Raw genomic sequence first — 23,915 nt, 5'->3', positions numbered from 1 at the left:
GTTGTGAGGATTTTTGTTTTCTTTATGTTGAGGTGTAACCCATACTGAAGACTGTGGTCTTTGGTCATCAATAAGTGCTTCAAGTCCTCTTCGCTTTCAGCAAGCGAGGTGGAGTCATCTTCATATCGCAGTTTGTTAATGAGTCTGCCTCCAATCCTGATACCACATTCTTCTTCATGTAGTCCAGCTTCTTAGATTATTTGCTCTGCATACAGATTGAATAAGTATGATGAAAGGATATAACACTGACGCACACATTTCCTGACTTTAAACCAGGCAGTAGCCCCTTGTTCTGTTCTAATGACTGCCTCTTGATCTATATACAGGTTCCCCATGAGCACAATTAAGTGTTCTGGAATACCCATTCTTCCCAATGTTATCCATAATTTCTTATGATCCACACAGTTAAATGCCTTTGCATAGTCAATAAAACTCAGGTAAACATCTTTCTGGTATTGGCTCTATTTTCAGCCAAGATCCAACTGACATCAGCAATGATATCCCTCATTCCACCTCCTCTTCTAAATCCGGTTTGAATTTGTGGCACTTCCCTGTCAGTATACTACTGCAACCATTTTTGAATTATCTTCAGCAAAATTTTATTTGTGTGTGATATTATTGATATTATTCTATAATTTACGCATTCTGTTGGATCACCTTTCTTTGGAAGGGGAACAAATATGGATCTCTTTCAGTTGGTTGGGCAGGTGGCTGTCTTCCAAATTTCTTGGCATAGAGGAGAGGGCACTTCCAGCGCTGCATCTATTTGTTGAAACATTTCAACTGGTATTCTGTCAATTCCTGGAGCCTTATTTTTCACCAATGCCTTCAGTGCAGCTTGGACTTCTTCCTTCAGTACCATGGGTTCTTGATCATATGTTATATCCTGAAATGGTTGAATGTCGACTAATTCTTTTTGGAACTGTGACTCTATATTCCTTTTATCTTTTTTTGATGCTTCCTATGTCTTTCAATATTTTGCCCATGAGAAATCCTTCAGTGTTGCCACTCGAGGCTTGATTTTTTTCTTCAGTTCTTTCAGCTTGAGCAATGCTGAGCATGTTCTTCCCTTTTGGTTTTCTAACTCCAGGTCTTTGCAAATTTTGTTATAATACTTTGTCTTCTTGAGCTGCCCTTTGAAATCTTCTGTTCAGCTCTTTTACATGACTTTTCTTCCATTCGCTTTAGCTACTCTGCATTCAAGAGCAAGTTTCCAGGTCTCTTCTGACATCCATTTTGGTCTTTTATTGCTTCCGTGTCTTTTTAATGACTTTTGCGTTCTTCATGTATGATGTCCTTAATGTCATCCCACAACTCCTCTGGTCTTCGGTCATTAGTGTTCAATGCATCAAATCTTTTCTTGAGATGGTCTCTAAATTCAGGTGGAAAATACTCGAGGTAGTACTTTGACTCTCGTGGACTTGTTTTAAGTTTCTTTAGCTTTAGCGTGAACTTGCATATGAGCAATTGATGGTCTGTTCTGCAGTCGACGCCTGGCCTTGTTCTGACTGATGATATTGAGCTTCTCCATCATCTCTTTTCACAGATGTAGTCTATTTGACTTCTGTGTATTCTTTCTGGTGAGATCCATGTGTATAATTGCCATTTATGTTGTTAACAGACCACTTGTATGTCAGTTTGTCCTACTTTGGTGGCTTGTGTGTTGCTGTGATTCTGGAAGCAATGCCACTGATATTTCAAATACTGGCCAGGTCACCCGTGGTGGACAGATTCCAACGGATCTTCCAGACTAAGACTAGGAAGAAGGATGTGGAGATCTACTTCTGAAAAAATTGGCCAGTGAAAACCTTATGTATAGCAGTGGAATATTGTCTGATATAGTGCTGGAAGATGAGCCCCTTGGGTTGGAAGGCACTCAAACTATTACCGGAGAAGAGTTACCTCCTCAAAGTAGAGTCTACCTTAATGACATGGATGGAGTAAAGCTTTGGAGACCTTTGTTTGCTAATGTGGCACAACTCAGAATAAGAAGATACAGCTACAAACATCCATTAATAATCAGAACATAGAATATATGAAGTATGAATCTAGGAAAATTGGAAGTTGTCAAAAGTGAAATGGAATGCTTGAAGATAGATATCCTAGGCATTAGTGAGTTGAAGTGAACTGATACTGGCCATTTTGACATGGACAATTTCATGGTCTACCATGCCGGGAATGACAAATTGAAGATGAACAGCATCACATTCATGTTCAAAAAGAACATTTCAAGATCTATCCTGATGTACAGTGCCGTCAGTGACAGGATAACATCTATATGCCTACAAGGAAGACCAGTTAATATGACTATTATTCAAAGTTATGTACCAACCACTAATGCCAAAGATGAAGAAGTTGAAGATTTTTACTAACTTCTGTAGTCTGAAATTGATCAAACATGCAATCAAGATGCATTGATAATTACTGGTGATTGGAATGTGTAAGTTGGAAACTAAGAAGAAGGATCGGTAGTTGGAAATTATGACCTTGATGATAAAAATGACAGAGGAGATCACATGATCTCACCATCCTAACTTTTAAGGAGTATTTTGATTCTACTTCCTCCAAAACTGATTTGTTCATTCTTCTGGCAGTCCATGGTATATTCAGTATTCTTTGCTAGAATCAGTTTGAATGTCAATTCTTCCTCAGCCTGCCTTCTTCATTGTCCAGCTTTAACATGCATATGAGAAATTTTGTAGTAGCTACATTAAAAAAAGGAAAAAGAAATGTGAAATTAATTTTAGTAATATATTCTATTTAACCTAGTGTATTGAAAATATCATTTCATTTCTCTATATAAAAAATATTGAGGTATTTCATGTTCTTGTTTTCAGACTAAGTCTTTGCAACAAGTGTGCCATTTACACTTACAGCCCATCTCAGTTTCGACTAACCACATTTCAAGTTCTAAGTAACCACATGTGACTAGTGGCTCTTGTGTTGGACAGCTCAGGTCAGTTCATTGCCCTATCTCCAAGCCTAGAACAGTGCCTAGTATATTCCCAAGCACTTAGTAAAGCCTTGTTGAAGGAGTGGATCTTGGTATTTCAGACAGAAAACAGACAAACAAAAGTAGTTTTTTACATTAGACCTTTTTTTTTTTTCGTTTGTTGAGGTAATTGTGGTGGATGCTAAAGATACCTGGATAATTTCTTCCGAACTCCATTTTACTTTGCTTATATGGAGTTTAACTGTTACTAGTGCTTAGAAAAAACTGGTTACTTCAACAGTCCAGTTTAAAAGATTCATTTAATGGTCAGTATATTAAAAGAAGCAACTGGGAGTTTCTTTAAAAATTGTTCCACAGAACTAGTTTCAACAATTAAGCAACTGGCAAAACTAGGATAGGAGAGAAAGAAAGGGTTGATGTGTAGACTTGAGTTTTAATTCCAATCCTGCCGATGGCTAGCTGTGGGACATTGGGCAAGTTGTTTAACCTCTTTGAGCCTTTGTGTTCGCTTTTATAAAAGGAGGATTTCATCCATCATACCTGTCTTCTTGGATTAAATGAGATCATGTATATACATAGTCCAGGACAGTGAGTGAAAAATAATAAGTATGTAATAAATGGCAGCCATTACCATTATTATGATGTAATAGAAATTGAACTTTTAAATATTAAGATGCTTTGATCTTCATTTTAAACATTTTGGTATATATGCTTATGAATTGGAGGTTCTTAATAAGTAGTGGTTAAAATACACCATAGATCTGGATTTGAAATTTGCTGTACAACTTGCTTGCAGGTTCTCGGTATTCTTTCTGGTTCTCAATATTCTCAAATGGGGATTATGAAAAATATAGTATCTACCTAAGAAATGTGCCTGGCATATAATAAACACAGTAAATTTCCACTGTTATTCATTCATTCTTTGAAAAAAATCCAGTATTTTGATATTTCTATGTTGATATTAATAGATTTTTTTCTTAAAGTGAACATTTAATTCTTTTTCACTTTGTTTTGATTTTGCACGTACTTTCATAATTTCTCTGGAGAGACATTAAGTAGTGTTAAAATTCATTTTAGTGCAGCCGATTAAATGCATTTAACACTATTTGTCTTTTTCGTATATATTTTTTGTTCACCTTCTTGTATGTCTTATGAAAACTAGGATTTGGATTTAAATTATAGGTATGAATTTCTGCCTCATTTCTTGGCCGGTTTGTTTCAAATTTATTTAAGACAAATTCAAAATCAATTGGTGATCCGTGGAGACAGAAGATTTTATATATTTTGTAAGAATATTCTTTCTTTCATAGCATGTATGTTTCAGCAGTTGCCATTAGATAAGGTGGCATTGATCTGTCAAATGGGAGGGTATGTTCAAATTTAGTTAAAATTGTCCATTGGCTTCTAATTCCATGATCACAACACAATACATACAGGTTTCTTAATGATTAATTTCTTTCCATCAATTCAGAAATAAGATAAGATTTTGAAGCATTTTAAAGAAGTCATAAAATAGCATTTTTCTAGTTTGGGATGTACCTAAACTTCTTTTTAAGGACAGAGTAAAAGGTCAGAATCATATTCTGCTTGACTCAATTATATTCTTCTGTCAATTCTGTCTCATAAATGTCTGTCAAAAACATCCTCTCCACTCTCTCCCCATGGCTCCTGTCTCATCTCAGGTCTTCACCATCTCCTGGTGATGGATTGAATGATTCACTTAGTAAACTAACTTTTGGGGAGCATCTACTCAGGACTAGAGATGTCATGATGTACAAGGTCAACATGGTCTCTGTTTTCATGGAACTTACACCCTCTCTTTTGTTGCATTAGGCTCTTATTTGTCTTTTGACCCTCACCTTGTCCCCCTTCCACACTATATTCTGTATCACCTCTACTAAGACTGTTTTTTAAAACCCTTCAATGGTCTTTCATTTCCCAAAGATTAAATTCCAAACTCTTGACCATATATAAAGTCTTCATAATATGGTTCCTCTGGTAAACTGCATAATGTTGAAATACCTACCTTTCTCCATACTTAGTCATTGAGACCTATATCCTATATCCTTTATGACTCAATTCAGTAGTTACTTCTTTTGTTACCTTCCTCATTTTCCCCAGACTGGGGTTAAGCACTCAGCTGCTAACCCAAAGGTCAGTGGTTCGAACCCACCAGCCTCTCCATGGGAGAAAGATTTACAGCCTTGAAAGCTCTATGGGACAGTTCTATTCTGTCCTGTAGGGTCACTGTGAGTCAGAATCAACTTGACAACAATGGGTTTTATGGGTCCACTATAGTTGTCATGAAGTCCTGGTGGTGCAGTGGTTAAGAGCTACAGCTGCTAACCAAAAGGTCAGCAGTTTGAATCTACCAGCCTTGGAAACCCTATGGAGCAGTTCTACTCTGTCCAGTAGGGTTGCTTAGAGTTGGAATTGACTCGACAGCAATTTTTTTTTTAATAGCCATCACTGTATCCTAAATATTATTCTTCCCTCATTTGACTATGAACAAATGGATGAAATCCCTAAAAGTAATCTCTTTGTAAGAATGTGTTGCTCTAACAATATCCAAAAAGAATACCTAATTCCCTCTTTCATCACATGCTTATTAAATATTAGGTATGAGCCTGGGATTCTTTGGGTAATTAAAAAAAACCAAACCCATTGTTGTCAAGTCAATTACGACTCTTAGAGACCTGATAGGACAGACTAGAACTGCCCCATAGGGTTCCCCAAGTTTGTAATGTTTATGGAAGCAGACTGCCACATCTTTCTCCTGCAGAGGTTGGTGGGTTTAAGCCTCCAACCTTTCGGTTAGCAGCCAAGTGCTTAACTACTGTGCCACCAGGGATCCTTCTGTGAGTACTGGGTAGTAAAGATAAATAGATGTATTCCCTGCTATTCCAGTTACTTCTTTGAGAATAAATTAAAATAATCCCAACTTTCTGATAAATGACTTGGAGAATGAGGCTTTGTAAAGGCTTTGTCATCGGTATGAGAAAAAAAAAAATCTTTTTTGTTTTTAAACCACAGGAAGCTTGCCTGGCTCTAACCCCCAGTTAGTTGTGTACATCTAGTTTGTCAGTAGTGGTTTGGAGCTTCTTCAGTCAGACCAAAGTCGAGTAATCAGTAGTCTTGAGGAAAGTGGCATTCACTTTGGGGTGATTTCTACATACTCATTGGGTACGTCATTTAGTTTCTGGTGCTAAGTCATGGGTAAAGAACTATAGAAAGGAGAGAATTTTTTCCTAGTACTCTCCCTTTTACTTCTCATTTTTCTTAGACTTTTAATGGACATCAGATTTTGGGATTTGGTAGTGAATTATGTGTTTACATATTAGGAAAAGTGTTTTGTTTGTTTTTCAACTAATTCTTCTTTACCTCTCCATTTCATGGTGCAGAGTTTCTCGCTAAGGGCATAAAAGATGTTGCATAATGTGACAGGGATGACAATCTTTTTTGCTAATCATTACATAAATGCATACACAGCATGCATAGGAGAGCACATAGTTAAGAATATTAGGCAAATAATTGATTTTCCAGATTTTAAAGTGTCTAGGCTTAGAGTTGAAAGCAAACAACACAGAGTTTTGAATGTGTAAGGGATTCTGAGTGTTTTTAAGCATTCTGAATCAGAGGAGGAAAGAATTAATTTGTGAGCTGGAAAGACAACACCTTGTCTTAAAATTCAAAACATACTCTTAAGTGTTCCCATTCATATTGCAATTCACATCACATGAGTGTGCCCATAGTATATATTCAGTAGACTTATTTTTCACTCCCAAGTTGCATATTAGAAGTTAAAATGCCTTGGCACATAGATAGACCATGGCAATATAAACATTCAGAATTTATAACAGTGGACTTAAAAATATATATTATACATTTTCCATAGTAACAGAGATTCTTGAAATTGAGACTATGTTGCATAAAATACATCTTTAAGACAGTAATAATCAGACATAGGCATCGGGGTGCTTGAAGTTAAACTGTGAAAAGCGACAGATTTGTGCCCTGCTTTATTTTAGAGGATGTACTACATACTTTTGTCCAAAAATGGATAGCATTATGTAGTCACGGAAGTAAAAGTTACTTTCATTCTTTATCCTTTGTGGGTTAACAAACCACAAAGTTGAAATATAGTGTGCAGATATGCTGCAAATACATGTGAGAAGTCTGTGAGCAATGCCTACACTTAATTGATGTGCTGAGAAAATATATAAAACATACAGCCACTGGATTGAGAAAATGAAAATTAATGTTTGACGCTATGCTTTGCCCCAGAACCTGGTGTTTATTATTGTGCACTTTAGCAGGAGACAGAAGCAGTATCAATTGGAAAAACATTTCTTAGTAAACTGAGAACAGTATGGCTTTCTAGTTCCTAAGTGGGAAACCTGGTTCTTTGGTTTCTTTGTTCCTAGTTAGGCTACTCCCAGGCTATTTTCACTGAACATTTTACATACTAATGGAGTCTAAGGAAGTGCGTTTGGCAGCTGTTCCTGGGATAATAATGAAATGCAGTGTTCAGTACTGCATACTGCCACTGTAATATGGGAGTATTTTATAGAGATCTTGGTGAGCAGAGGTATATCTGCTTTACTTTTAATAAATGTGTGAACACTGAGTGAGGAAGTTTTATTTTAATATGAGAATGACTAGTACTCTTTTCTTACAGGTAAAGAAAACGTGCACAGAATCAGATGTTTCAGAAGCTCAGAATTCCAGGTACAGTAATATCTAGCCTAAGACTCCACTAGAAAAAATTGCAATTTTAGAGAACTAGTAAGAAGTTAAGGAGCGTGGTGGCCCAGTGGTTAAGCGGTGGGCCACTAACCTAAAGGTCAGTGGTTTGAGGTCACCAGCAGCTCCGTGGGAGAAAGACCTGACGATCTGCTCCCGTAAAGATTACAGCCTGGGGACCCCATAGGGTAGTTCTACTCTGTCATATAGAGTTGCTATGAGTCGAGTCGACTTGACAACATACAACAGTAACAGCAGTAAGAAGTTATACTCAGATGTAACTGTGAATTTAAACATTGAGCTTCTCTAAGGACTGGTATATATGGCAATTATATAACACACTGGCTAGGACACCATTTATGTTAATATCAGTAAAAAGGACTGGTTGAAGTCAGCTTTAAAAAGCAATGAAAAAAATGTCTAGAAATACTTGAAAACGTATTCCCTTAGCATTTATTAAGTTAACCTCGATTTTTCTCTCTAACTCTTTCTTATAATGTATTCACATCTGAAATTGTTCCAGAAACTGAATAACTTTCAAATCTATGTTTACAGAAGAAAACGATATTTTATTTTCCCTTTCATTCAAACATTGCTAGATTTTGAGACTATTAAATCAGAAAAGTCAGAATTAACTTGGCATTCCCTTTTTGGTTATTTGCAGCCCATAGAGGTGATGAATGGAAGTGGTCAGGCCACTACATACAGGAATTTAACACCATTTAGTTATTTGTGGTTGGGACACGTGCCCAATCTTTTTAGAGCTCGCATTTGTGTTGCTTTCTTTTCAAAATACAGTCTTCAATTTTAAATGGATAAGTACTGTAAATACTATGACAATATTAAGTACATGTCATTAATATGGTAGTATGACTTAACATGTTAAGAAATTTATATTTAATGAAGTGGGCCTTAGTTTATTTTGTCCTAGTCACTCTAATATATGGTGTGTATAGTGATTTTTCTTGGCACAAAAAACAATTACAGATGTAGGTAAAATGTTGACAACCACCATATGTTCCTTTTGGAGAGAGAATATATATTACGTACACTCCATTTACGGTTTGAATAACTTTTCTTGGTTTTATACAGTATGATGTTCCTATAATTGATTCCTATATGTTTTATATTAAATGATTGTGTATCTTTTCCTTTGGATTAAAAGATATATAGTATGATAAAGGCTTTTTTACTCTTGAGCTTTGCTGTTTATACTTAGGTATCAAAATGGAACCAGAAAGTCTTAGCCTATTGGAGCATTGAAAGACGGTTGAACCATTACCTTTTTCTTCCTTAAAGCAGAGTAATTCCAGGGTGTCCACAGAGAAGGGAAGCCCCAAGCTCCATTCTTTGTGGGTAATTCCTTCCTGATCATGTTGTTGACCTCTGTGAGTGACTTACCTCTGACATGCTTCACAAGGGTTGTATAATTAGATAATCTTTGCAGCAGATGATCTTGAGGGTTAGTAGAAAAAAAACAGCCGTATAATAGTCCTTATTGTTAATATTTCATATCAAAATGTTTTACCTTTGAGGCCATTCCGAGTTTTGGGACAAATAAATATGCTTAAATAAGTTTTAAACAAGCAGAAAGCCACCAAACTGATTCAGTGTTCATTAATTGGTGTCAGTAAGTTAGAGAAGAAACTAAGTGTTCAGAGCTCATATATTTAAACCTAGAATTAAAGCATTCTTTTTTATCTGGTAAATCACAGCCCATGTAACCTTAAAAGTAAAATTTTATTTTTAAGGTAAAATTTATTTTTAAAAAGCATGTTTAAAATATATATATTATCATTTTATAATATATATGTATTAATTGAAAAGTGGTTGGAGTTCTTAGAAACCAGCAGTACGTTACCACAGATTAGCAGCTTCTAGAAGTTTCCTATTCTGTAATATAAATGGGTAAATTTCGATAATTTATAAGGATGCTAAAGCTTCACGATGTCAAAAACAAATAAGCAGATTAAACAATCCTTAGTTATTAAAATCTAAAGTGGAAAGCCCTTCAAGATGACTTAGGGTTCATTTATTGGTTGAAAGTTGCCGAGCCATTTTGAGAATTGCAGGTGTCCTTTGCTGACTTCTGGTACAAGAGGCAGTCTCCACACTAAAGTCAGTGTCAGTAACATGAAGATGTAGCTGCCTCCATAGCCCTGACACAGCAGCCTATTCTTGGAAACTCTATTTATTCACAGATACTAGGTCTGGGAGTATCAAAACTGGCAATTAGTTGATGCCATGATGAAAAACCATGGAGAGAATTAAAAAAAACACTCAAGAACTTTGTGTACAAGAAGGATACAGTAACTTACTGAGTAGTCAATGAATCAAATAGTACCAGAAACAGTATTTATTGTATGCATGTACTGAGGTCCAGTTTTTATAACCTGTCCCCCCCACAAAAGCAACAACAGCAACAAAAGAACCTGACTTCAGTATAGACACTAGACAACATTACTTTAGCACACACATATATGGATACATTCTTTTTTGCTCATTCAGAAGCACTGACATTAGTATTCTGTTTCTCTCCCTTTTCCTCCTTTTCTCTTTCCCTCTCCTTTTCTCTCTCTTTGTGTGTGTGAGAGAGAGAGAGAAAGAAAGAGATTGACTGATTGATTGAGATTTAAAGCCTAGAGCTAGGCAATCCTATTCTAAAAGAAAATCTTAAGTGAAGAATTGAGCTCAAAGTGATATACTGTATTGGCATAAAATGCAGGTTGGAGACCTACTGCCTTACAAAATGTTGCCTCACTTGGAATCTAAATCTAATATCATTCATTTATTTAGCTAGCTTTATATTGTGTTGGTTTTGGATTTGAAATGATTAGAATAAATGCAGATGGAAAGTGTTTTTACAGTAGGGAAGTAATTAAATTGGGTGTGGAGACTTTGTGAGGAGAATTCTTGGAGTGACATGTGTATCAGCAAATTCTTTGTCTTGCTTGGCCTCAATTCCACTTTTGGAAAGAAACGCTTGGGCTGCAGATGTGACTGGTAGATTGGGATACAGAGGGTTTACTAACCCATGCAATATAACTAAGGCAAAAATGTCTTACTGGAAATAATAGTACGTACATATACTAAAAACCAGACATTAGGGACAGTATTTTTTCATTTTCCTAAAGCTCTATTGAACTTGATGTCATATATACAGGGGCGTAATGTGCTTTATATAAAAACTGACGTTGCTCAAATGTATTCTGTTTTCTGCTTTCTTCTGAGTTGCTGAACATGTTCACAATATGCTACTGTTGGCCTTTGTTTCAAAAGCTAGTGTGAACTCTAGAATGGGTACCTGAGAAAATTAAAATTCTATTTATCTTAAAATTAAGTTTGTTACTAGATAGACCATCTTAAAACATAAACTGCAATATCATTTCATGTTGATTTTTTTTCTGTATTCATGGTGAATTTTAATTTTATAAATGTGTGCCTTTTTTCAGTCATCATTGAAAATATATGTGACAGTTCCTGGACATGTGAAGTTTGTAGCAGAAGTTTCTATGAGTATCCCTTTTTTTTTTTTTTTAGACTCTTCTACTTCCAGTCCTTCTTATATCTAATTATGAAGTGAAGAAATAATTTATTTCATTCCTTAATTGCATTCTTTACAAATAGAATACCTGCATGTTAATTTTGTCCACATAGTACCGAATGATTTTTTTTGTAATCCTCTGTTTCTGTTGCTTTTTGCTTTTTCCTTTCTGGGCCACTAACTAGTAGAGCATGTAGAGATAAAGAGCATAGAAAGGAAATACGACTCAAATCACGGAACTTTGTTTTATAATTGGCCTGTTAATTAAGGAGAGGATAGAAATAAATATTTTGGCTAAATTGGGCTCTAAAGTGACTTGTTGGAATTACACCAGTTCTTTTCCTGTAATAAGTTCATCTCCTCTTGGTCACAGTGCTGCCGACAGAATACAGGAAGGAGGTGTAAGTGAAAATCATTAAAATATAGGATGTACTTATGGCATGTGGAGACCTGGTGGCTCAGTGTTTAAGAGCTCGGCTGTTAACCAAAAGGTCGACAATTTTTTGGTTTATTTGTAAAAACTGTCATCTTAGATCGTACATGTCATTAAAAAAAACAAAAACCTGTTGCTGTCCAGTAAATTCCAACTCATAGCAACCCTATAGGACAGACTAGAACTGCCCCATAGGTTTCCAGGGAGCATCTGGTGGATTCAAACTGTCGACCTTTTGGTTACCAGCCAAATGCTTAACCACTGTGCCACCAGGGCTCTGTTTTTACAAATGGAGAGTAAAAAAGAGTCTGTGGATAATGCTGAGGGTTGGCTCTTCCTGCTTCACAGGTTAAATAAATTGGGTTTACTGAGCACTTAATGATAGTCTGAAATCAGCAAAGGCCTTGGTAGTGTCTTCTTGTTCTTGGATATATAACTTTACAATTATCAACAAAAAAGAAAAATGACTCTCCAGCTTTTTAAAGCGGCATTGGGATTAATTTCAGTTTAATATCTTACTTGTAAGTGACACCGAGAAAGTTGTCCTATTCCAGGTCTGTGTGTAGAGGCTTAAAAAAAGATGCAATTCATTGTATGTGAATAGTTGTGATTTAAAAATGCTATCCTTAAAGGGTTGCCATGGGTCAGAATCAACTCGATGGTAATGGCTTTTGGTTTCAAACTTAATGTATTTAAAGTTATACCTGTTTGTCTGCTAGTGAAATAATTATTACAATCTTTCCAGTAGGCTGATTTACTTAACTGTATATAATTGCCTGTCTAAAAATTAATGCTAGATTGTTTTCATAGCAGAGAAAACCAAGGGCCCCTTCATGAAAACACAGTATCTTCACTGTGTCAGATCAGAAATTCATCTATTCCAATATTCTATCTCTAAGAGGCATCAAAAATAATTTCTGCTGGGTGTATTTCCTCATCTTTGAAAATTTAAGTATGTAATTCCAGTAAACTGAGATTCTCTCAATAACGCAATCTGGCTGTATACCCCATGGAGTTAGGTAACCATTTCTTGGACTTAATTACATTATTAGCATATACTGTCTTTTTGGAAGTCCCTGGATGATGCCAACGGTTAAGCGCTCTGCTGCTTACGAAAAGGTTGGCTGTTTGAACCCACCCAGAGGCACCTCAGAAGACAGGCCTGGTGATCTGCTTCTGAAAGATCACAGCCTTGAAAACCCTATGGAGCAGTTCTACTCTGTACACATGGGGTCTCTGTGAGTCAGAATTGACTCAATGGCAACTAACAACAACAACATCTTTTTGACTGATGAACCCAGGAAATTACCAACTGCAATGCAAAATAATAATTAATTCCTTGTATTTGTTTAAAACCACTTTGAAATTATAAGATATACTTCCCCTGAAAATGATAGATGATTGATAGATATTCTAAGAGTGCTATTTAATTCTCCTTTTTGGGGATTTGAAGAGTTAAGTCCCTGATAATTAATCAATACATAGAGTGAGTCAGTTCTGACTTATAGTGACCTGTAAGACAGAGTAGAACTGACCCATAAAATTTCCAGTGAGCGGTTGGTGGATTTGAACTGCCAGCCTTTTAGTTAGCAGCCAAGCTCGTAATCACTACACCAAGGTTCCAGTTTAAGTCATACTATAGCTTAATTTTTTTTCTTCCCTATTTGGAGGGTGTTCTGTCTCATTTCAAAGCCTGGTCTGACGTGGGCATCTCTTCTAGCCTTTTCATCCATTTGGTTGGCTTTCACTGTTGGTTTCCTGGATCCATTTTGTCATTTCTGGGATATGTTCACAGGTTACTGCAGTTTTGCAACTGGGGTTCTGAAGAAGAGTGAATGATACGTTCTGTTTTGCCGTTAATTGTATCCTGCATATCTGGGATATCTTGACCCTTTTGGTCATAATAGCATATTGAGTTGATTTCCTCAGATAATTGTGTGAGATATCTACTAAATCCCTGATCAGTGATAATTGCAGGTTTAAAGAACACTTTTTCAAAACTTAAATTATTATTTACTGAATACCTTATATATATGTGCCTGATCAGTCCTTCCCTATAGCTCATTGAGAACTTGTGGACATTTATCTTTATATGTATTTTTGTTGTTGGTTGCCATCAAGTGGGCTTTGACTCATGGTGACCTTATGTATAACAGAAGGGAATGTTGCCCGGTCCTGTGCCGTCCTCTTAATCATTAGTATGTTTCAGTTTATTGTTGTGGCTATTGTGTCAGTCCATCTCATTGTTTCTCTTCTTTTTGCTAATCCTCTGCTTTACCAAACATGGTATTCTTTTCTAGCAATTGGTCTTTTCTGATGATGTGTCCAAAGAAAGTGAGCTGAAGTCTCACCATCTTTGCTTCTAAGGAGCATTTTGGTTATATTTCTTCTAAGATTGATCTGTTCATTCTTCTGACAGACCATGATATATTCAGTATTTTCTTATCCAACATCACAATTTGAATGTATCAGTCCTTATTCTGTCTTCCTTTTCTTTGTCTAGCTTTCACATGCATATGAGGTAATTGAAAAGATCCTGGCTTGAGTCAGTTGCACCTTAGAATCAAAATGGTATCTTTGTTTTTTTTAACTTTGAAGAGGTCTTTTGCAGCAAATTCATCCAGTGCAATTAGTCATTTGATTTATTGACCACTGCTGTCATGCACATTGATTTTTTTTTTTTTTTTTTTTTTTAACAAACAAATTTATTTCCTTACAGTAGAGTAGGCTAAAACTCCAAATTCAGGGCATCAGCTCCAGGGGAAGGCTTTTTCTCTCTGTCAGCCTTCTTCTCTTCAGTGATCCCCCGGACTAGGAGCTTCTCTGCGCAGGGACCCCGGTCCAAAGGACACGCTCTGCTCCCGGCACTGCTTTCTTGATGGTATGAGGTCCCCCTGTCTCACTGCTCACTTCTGTGTTTTATATCTCAAGAGATTGCCTCAGGACACAATCCAGTCTTGTAGCTCCAGTCCTGCCTTACTAACACAACTGCCACCCATCCTCCCTCATTAACATCATAGAGGCAGGTTTACAACATACAGGAAATCACACAGTACCAGGAATCATGGCCTAGCCAAATTGATACACACATTTTTTTGGGGGGCATAATTCAAACTATGACATTCTACCCTTTGGCCCCCAAAAAACACATCCTTGCAACATGGAAAACATATTTGCCCCATCATATCATAGCAAAAGTCTTAACTCCAAGTCCAAAATCCAAAAATTCCTCTTCATCTGTGAAATCTAGAATATAAATTATTTGCTTCCAAAGGTACAATGGCAGAACAGGCACAAGCTAGACATTCCCATGACAAATGGGAGAAATTGCAGGGAAAGAAGGCATAACAGGCGCCAAGCAAGTTAGCAGAACACATTACATTAGCCCTCAAGGCTTTGAAAATAATCCTCTGTTCTCTGAGACAATTTGCACAATAGCCCTGCCCTCCAGACTGTAGGTATTGGCCACAGTCTCTGGATTTTGAGTGGGGGCCCCTCGGCCCTGGGCTTCAGCTCCGCCTTCCAGGTCCACTGGGACAGCAACTCTGCTCCCTTGGCTTTAGGCGCACCATTCTCCTAGTCCATCGGAGTGACAACTCCACCCTTAGAAACACCAGAGGCCATGGCTCCACGCTTTGAAATTCCTGAGGTCATGGCCATGCCTTTTGAGGCTGAAGCAGTTCAGCTTCTTGTGTCCCTTGTCTCTTCAGCTTCTGCTTCCTATGGCCTCTGGGCCCTCGGGCCTCACTCCTGCATCTGCCCTGCTGGGGCAAGCATTCTAAAGCTCAGTAGCTCTACTGGTAAGTGCCCGGAGGCACCCCACTCCTCCAGGAAGCCTTCTGCGCACAGGCACTCAGCTCCCTCGGTCCGTGGGTCGGCAAGCCTAGCTCCACTGATAAGTGCCCAGAGACACCCCACTCCACTGGGAAGCCTTCTGCTCACAGGCATTCAACTCTCTCGTTTCCTGGGTCGGCTCCAGCGCTGTCTTTCACTGGTCTCCTGGTTCTGCGGCTGTTGGTTCTCTGCTGCTGCTGCTTCTCTGCTGCTGTAGGTTCTCTGCTGCTGCTGGTCCTCTGTCACTGCTGCACGTCTATCCATTCACAGTTTTAAAACCACTTCCACATTTTAGGTATCTGTTAGAGCAGCACCCCACTGCCGGTACCAAATTCTGTCTTAGTCACCTAGTGCTGCTAGAACAGAAATTACCACAAGTGAATGGTTTTAATGAAGAGAAGTTTATTTCCTCACAGTCAAAGTAGGCTAAAAGTCCAAATTCAGGGCATCAGCTCCAGGGGAAGGCTTTTTCTCTCTGTCGGCCTTCTTCTATTCAGTGTTCCCCTGGACTAGGAGCTTCTCTGCACAGGGACCCCAGTCCAAAGGACGCGCTCTGCTCCTGGCACTGCTTTCTTGATGGTATGAGGTCCCCGGACGTTGATTATTGATGTGAATAGAATGAAAGAGAATGAAGAAGAACATGGGATCAGGAAGACTCATTAACAACCTGCAATATGCAGATGATACAACCTTGCTTGCCAAAAATGAAGCCTACTTGAAGCACTTACTAATGAAGGTCAAAGACTGCAGCCTTCAGAACATGAAGAAAATAAAAATTTTCACAACTGTACCAATAAACGACATCATAATAAATGGAGGGGAAAAAAATTGAAGTTTGTTCTTTGTAGCTTAGTGTTATTTATACACTTCATGGTCTGGTTGTGCATTTCTCTGTCTAAAGTTAATCATTTCCCAAGATTGCATGCGTAAATGAGAGTAAAATAATACATGGGAAAGGCCCTCCTTATACACAGAATAGTTGTTTATGATACGTTTAAAACTGAACAAGACTGATCCTTATATCCATTAAGGGAGAAAGAAAGGCTATAGCTAAAGGGAAAAAGGATCCTACTATTAAAATCTCTTTATTCATGTACCCTGGTGGCACAGTGGTAAAGTGCTACGGCTGCTAAGCAAAAGGGTGGCAGTTTGAATCCACCAGCTGCTCCTTGAAACCCTACAGGGCAATTCTACACTGCCTTACAGGGTCGCTGTGAGTTGGAATCAACTCTGTGGCAACGGGTTTGGATTTTTTTTATTTCGTTTTGTTTTTATTCACATCCTTATTTGTTTAGCCTTTGCTTCACTGCCGTCAGATACCTAGGTTTTATTCTTCATCTTTGTGCTTTCTTTTTGTTTCATACTTTTTCACGTATAATCTCTCTCTTCACCACTCTTGAGATGACCCACAATGCCTAGCATGCTGTGGCTGCTTCCTATCACTCTAGTGTCAATTTCCACCAAGCTTCACCTTGTTATAAGGTCTACATTCCCCTCCTACCCTCACACTCTCCCCACTCCCATCTTTGTTCACCTAGTTGTTTTCAATTCATCCTTCAAATCACTGCCCTGTGCTTCTTACTCAGGAGGCCTTTTCCGGCCAGCAGACTGGTCCAATCCCATTGTCGTATGCCCTCACGGCACCATATTTTTTTGCCTGAGAGGTGCCACATTTGAATAGTGCCTACTTTGTTCACTACACTATAAGCTCCACAAGGTTAGACATCATACTGGCTTTTGTTCACCGTTAGATCACTAGTATACAGCACGGGGCCTGGCACATAGCAGGTCCTCAATAAATATCTGTTAAATAAATGAATGACTTACAACAAATTCAGCTTGCCATCTTTCCTAGAATATCTCTTGTAACCCCAAATCCCTAATGCAATTTCGTTATGGATTTCTCTCTGCCAACTCAAACTCCACTTAAGAAAAATTATAATTGTTGCATTTCTCCCCCAGGCTCCTTTCCTTCCACTGATAATTCTCTCAGTTATCCTATCTCAGAACTTTATTCTTTAACTTATTCCTCTCCTTCCTTTCCCAAATTCTGTTGGTCATCAAGTTGTATTTAATTTTTCTCTGCCATGGTTTCTGGACCCCTGTATCCTGTTCCTTCCCACTGCCACTGTGAAAGTTTAGGTACTCATCACTCACCTCTGGATTAGTACAACAGATCCCCATGTGGTTTCCTCGAATCTAGCCCCTTTCTATTTTGCTAGGACTGTTGACAAGCCTTTCTTAGTGACACTTTCTATGTGGTGTTGCCCTGTTCATTGATCAGATGATACTTAATACACTTATAGAGTATACAAAGAAGCATGAACAAATAACCTTAAAAATACAATTGTGTCAAAAATGAAGGTGTTTGCTCCTTGTGCCTAATTGTTGTCAGCATAAGTTCAGGGATTATCTGCTATCCACTCTGCTGTTGCCATCATTCTGGTCTGTTAGATGTTTATTGAGTCCCATTCATCTTCTTATTTTAGCCCCAAACTGACCTAAGAGTACATGGCTCTAACATGGGTTCCGAAACATACATTCAGGAAAAAAATTGTATATGTATATATATGCACACACACACAGAATTATACACACACACGCACACACACATATCTTAGAGAACTTGAGAAGGCTTCCTGGATCTCAAAGGTACAGGAACCAGGGGTTGTGTTCCTAATACTTTGTGTCCACCTGTGTCCTCTCTGATTAGGGACGCCAGTGCCTTTACCTCTCTTTATGAAGACTGGCTCATCAGTGTCATTTTTTTCTTCAAGCCCCACAATAGGAGAAAAATGCTTGTGTGACACTGCTCCTAATTTTATGATTTTTACCTCTTCAGTCACTGAACTGCCAACTTTTTGGTTAGCAGCCAAACACTTAACCACTACACCACCAGGGCTCCCATTTCAGTCACCCAGATCAAAATGAAAATTTTCTCTCCTCCTTTATCTCAGTTCTAAATCCCTAGGGAATGCGATCGGCAGAAGGGCAGGGTCAGTAAACAGAAATGTGGCTTTCAAAAACAGCCTTAGGAAGAACGTGCTGTTACAGTATAGGGGGAGCAATTAGGGTCACATAACAATATATGTATAAATTTTTATATGAGAGACTAACTTGAATTGTAAACTTTCACTTAAAGTACAACAATTTAAAAAAAAAAAAAAAAAAAAAAAACTACCTTAAGAAATACATGAACTAAGAGTGAGAAGAACTTCCAAGAAAAAGATGTTGGTCAGCTAACCAGCAAGTACCTGCTACTTTTTAACCCCTTGCCTGCCCAGAATATATACACCGACTTGTTTTACCCAACACACAGCCTCCCCAAATCCCTTACTTTGTATAATGCAGCATATATTAAGGAAACTGAAAATGTACTCCCTCCTCTAATTATAGTTGTCCATTTCACTAGTGTGAGGACTGGGGCTTGATTTCATAGGCCAGACATCTACGAATTATGATCTGCAAAGCAAAGATTGCTCAGAAGAAAGCTTTATGTGGAGTGGGAGCCGAACTTCAAAGTAAGAGGAACTCTATTCACCTTGTCAACCTTCTACCGGTTCTTGGCCTCCTTGTCCCCATTCCCAGGTTCACAAGATGCTGTTCAACGAACCCAATCTGCTTTTCTGCTTTCAAATACCAATCCAAATTAAAATTGCTTTCTCCATTTCCTGTGATCTAATCCAGGTAATTGTCTGATTAATGCATTTCATACTGTGGTTTAAGTTATTTAAAGCCTTCTGAGGGTAATTTTACCAGAATAAGGGTCTAGATTTGGACTTTTTTTTTTTATTTTGTTTTCCAATTCCCAAGGACACCTAAAGAAATGCAATCAGAAATCTATAACCTGGAGTCTAAATTTGAAATTTTGGTAATCTCTGTTACAGGCATTGAGAAGACCCCAGTAGATTTCTGATCAGGTAATAACACGATTAAAATTGTGCTTGTGGTGACAGAGGAGTTGTGGCGCTGGTGCCTGGAGGCAGTGAAACCAGCTGTGAGACTTATTCCAAAGGCCTGAGAGACTTTTAACAAATTGTGATTATTTGGGGAAGGCATTGTGCACTATTTTTTTCCCCACGTTTTGAACACATTTTCTAAACTGTCTGCACTACTGGGTATTTCTTTCTTTTGTCTTAAGAAAAAATACGTGTGTGTGTGTGTGTGTGTGTATATATATGTATATATCATGAAATAATAGATTAGGCCTGAAGTAGGCATGATGACAATGGGAAGGGGAAGGGGTCTGGTCTTTTCTTTCTGACAGCTTACATTATTCTCTAGAGCTGAGAAAATGTCTGATTTCCCCACATGTATTAGTGATTAATTCCAGAAAATGCCTATGTTCCTGGTTAACCTCTCCTACAGTAAACTAAGCACCCCTGAAGTCTTTATTATTAATAGTATGAGACAGTCTTTCTGTAGACTGTTAGCTGCTTTGAATTAGTTTGGTCAGAGTAACATATCACATAAAGGATCATTTGTTTAGTGACTTTTATCCAGAGGACCTAACATGGTAAGATAAAACTACTTTGCATCATAATGATAATTACAGTTGTGGATGGGGGCAGCAACCACCTCTGAGTACGCACCATGTTGATTGGTGATCTGCTCAGGAGTTATTGAGCCATAATTTCTCATGGTTATTCTAGAGTCGGGATATCTTTAGTTGACAAGTTCTAGACTTAGTGCAAGTACACAAACATGAAAATTTTAGGAGTCCCTCTTCCTGTTGGACCAGCTTAAGGTGGAAAGAAACAAGGGCATCTTGCGTTTTTCTTTCAGCAGTTCGTTGTAGGAGCATTTATTCTTGCCTTTAAAGTTCCTCTTTCTTGGGCATCTACCGTGTGTCAGGCATTGGTCTGAGTGTTTGAGATCCTTCAGTGAACAAAATAAGAGCCTGCATGATAATGGAGTATGTTAGGAGGTGATAAGTACTAAGGAATAAAAAGGAGGATCAGATGTATGGATGTGGGGGAATAGGTTGTAATTTTAAATTGGATGATATTTGAGCAAAGACTTGAAGGAAATAAGGAACTGAGCCAAGGAGAGGGCCGGGGAAGTTCAGCACCTCAGGGACTAGCCTGCCCGGCATGTTCAGGTGGGAGCCTACCCAGCATGTTCAGGGAGCAGCAGGGAGGACAGTGTGGCATGAGTGGAGTGAGCGCAGAGTTTCGAATTTGAAATAACAACACTCTCGAAAAAGCTACGTCTAGTCTTTCCCATATTTTGAAAATATTTACTTGGAATTTTAATAAATCCATTGCACGTAATTTTCTCTTGACTCTTTGGTAATAATCTCTGACAGGCACCTCATCCATCACTGCTGTAAGAAAGGGTTGATTTCCCTGCCAAGAACACCTTTCTTGCCACAACACATCCTCCAGGACCAGGGCTCTTTCTTGATAGGGAGGCTACAAGCTTCTTCACCAGCCGAACTCAAACGCCTGCTTTTTTTCATTTTGTTTGCTTGTTTCTAAAGCAGTGCTCTTACAGTTGCAGCCATAAATATAGATGAGGACTTAGCAGGGATCCCAAAAAAATAATTTCTAAAGGTACAGAGATTCTGCTCATTATCTCACATTTAATCATCGCATTTCAGTTGTCTTAGCAACCTACATAGTGTTCTCATTTGCTTTTCAATAAGCCAATGGATAAATGGAGTCTTTGTTCATGTGTTTATGAATTTCTATCACCTGATACTTGATGTCTGTCTGGCATGACTACTGTGCCAAATAACTGTCCTTATAGTCTTAAAATTCATACAACTAAAATTAAACTCTATTTTTCCTAAAAATCTAAATTTTTAATGAGAGAATATCCAACATAAAAAAAGATAGTTGGGGAAAAAAATGCACATGTGCTTGTATTGTAAAAATCTTTTCATTTTCCTTATATTTAATTTCCAAGGCTCAGCTAACTTGGCAGACTCAGTTATCTAACAAACGTCACCCACACAGACATATTTGTGAGCTACAGAAAAAAAAAAAGCCCAATGACAAATCTAGGTGTCATAGAGTTGATTCCCCTCAACTCACAACGCTTGCTTCTCTCAGATGCTGTCACAGAGCGTGTTTTTTCTAACCTTATGCGTAATTCTAAGGTTGTCAAGTTCATAGCATAGTAAGGTGGATGGGGGTGTGCCTACATGGTATATTAGTCAAGAGCACTGGACTGCCTGAGTTCAGCCAGGTCTTTGAACTTTAGCAACTTTTGAACTTCATTTCTCTATGCCTCATATTTCTTCTTCTGTGAAATGGGGATAATAATAGGAACTAACCCACTGGATTATTTTCAAAAAGAACTAAACGAGATATATAGGCAAACACAAAAGTGCTTTCCACATATTATGTTAAATGACTGCTGTTATTACAAATAAGTATAATGATAGCATTGACAAGTGACAGTCTAACAGCAAAAAGGATCCAGAAAAAGAATGAAGCATAAATGTAAGAATGCAAAATGTCATTGGGATGTTTCGGCATGAACATCAGAAGCCCTGTATGTATTAGTGTCCCCTGAGGTTCATGCAGTGTAATGACTCTCATTAGTGTTGATCACGCTGAATCTCTAAGTAAAAGTTAAATTATTTTTAGTATCATAACACATTTTAGAATTATTTCTATACAAAATGATTATATTGTAAATGTGCTATTGCTTAAGATGATGCACAGCTTAGCAACACAGAACATTTGACTAAGCCCTAATGATCATTCCTTGAAGGTCTAGAAAATTTGACTAAGCCCTAATGATAATTTCTTGAAGGTTTTGTAGAATTGTTCCTTTTTCCCACTACCAGAAGCAAGTCAAATGTCTAGATGGTTTAGAGATTTTTTTAAATCTAGTTCAAATACCTACTATAATATGTGGAACAGAGTAGGAACATAATAAACATTTATTGTATGAATGAGAAGCTAGTTTTTACCTTTTTTTGTTTTTGCTTCTTGCCAGAAGTTTTTCATGTCTTTACCTATGGTATTCTTACTACAGTATACCATACAATAATTGATAAGGCTTACATGCTGTTTGTCAACAAGGTCAAATCTAAGAATGTATCAGTCCTCAAGACCTCTATGTTTGCTATGGCAAGAAGGTGACTGTACATCTCCACTCACCCCAGATACAGTCACAGTGTATACCTGTTGTCCCAGGGCACCTTCTGACTAGTGACACTTTTTACTTTCAAGAATCTTCTGGTTTGTGCAGTAAACTATATGGCTACTCTAATTAAAGTCATCATGCCCTTACCTAACTTTTTGAGATAGAAATGTAACAGTCTCTCTTTCCCCTTCATTCCTTCCTCCTTCCTTCTTTTCTCTCAGTCCTTTCTTAGGATGACTCTTATAATGGGATATTGCACTTTCACCTTTCACTATGTGAAAATGTTCCTTGAAACAAAAGATGGCTTAGGAAATGATTCTGTTTTTATAGGCTTGACTTAATTTGGAAGCTCCTCTGTTGCATCTGTCATGTGATTAATTTGAAGAAATTCCTTATCCCCTCCCCTCAAATAATAATATATTTCAAGAACACCTACAGTTTTATTACATGAAGTGATGTAAGCCTGTATTATTTTTATTTATCTCCCCTGTGTTATTCATTCTCTCCTTTTCTGTTATTCTTCAGATGGAAGATCTAGAGTCCCAACTAATGGGGATGTTAGATACCATTCTAGTGCCTGGGAAAAATGATTAATGTGGTTTGGCAGAACGCCAAGGCAGTCACACCACACCGTCAGCCCAGCTGCTGTTATAGTGAAGACTGCTGGCTTTCAAGGGAGCTGACATCAAGTGGGAAGCAAAACAGACTGCTGTGTAGCCCGGACACTGACTTTTACATATTCTTAACCGTTACATTACATATACGCTCTTGGAGTAGTTATTATCCTAAGTTTTCTCATTATTTATTCTTGTTTTTTTTTTTTTTTTAAAGAAGAAGTGATGATAACCACGTGCAGAGAAACAATTAAGTGTGTGTGTGTGCACATGTGTGCAGTGCAACTGGAAGTGTGTACGACCCACCAATATTTCTCCGTGGGGGATTCGAAAGGGTCAATTCTTTGTTATGCAGGATTGTCCAACACATCGCAGTAGTGACTGACAACGTGCAGAACTGTCAGAACATGCCCCCTTCTTCTAATTCTCAGAAGCAACCTCAGTCATTGTGAGAACCCCAAACTCCCCAGGTACCCACCAGATGCCTGATTATAGTGAGAGAAGGCTACTGTGTGTCCTGAAAATTCATTATGTTTCTCATGGACTTAAAAAAAGTTTAGGGAAATGCAAAGCTTAGAAAATGATGCTCATGAAGCCAACCTTCTTAGCTGAATCATCCCAGGATGGTTCTCTCGTCTTTGCTGGTAAAAGCAGTCTCTTTGTTTGTTGTTGTTGTTAGTTGCCATTGAGTTG

The sequence above is a fragment of the Trichechus manatus genome, unplaced genomic scaffold, assembly GCF_000243295.1.
Source record: "Trichechus manatus latirostris isolate Lorelei unplaced genomic scaffold, TriManLat1.0 scaffold00002, whole genome shotgun sequence".
Taxonomy (NCBI): Eukaryota; Metazoa; Chordata; class Mammalia; order Sirenia; family Trichechidae; genus Trichechus; species Trichechus manatus.
This window is presented reverse-complemented; position numbering follows the sequence as displayed.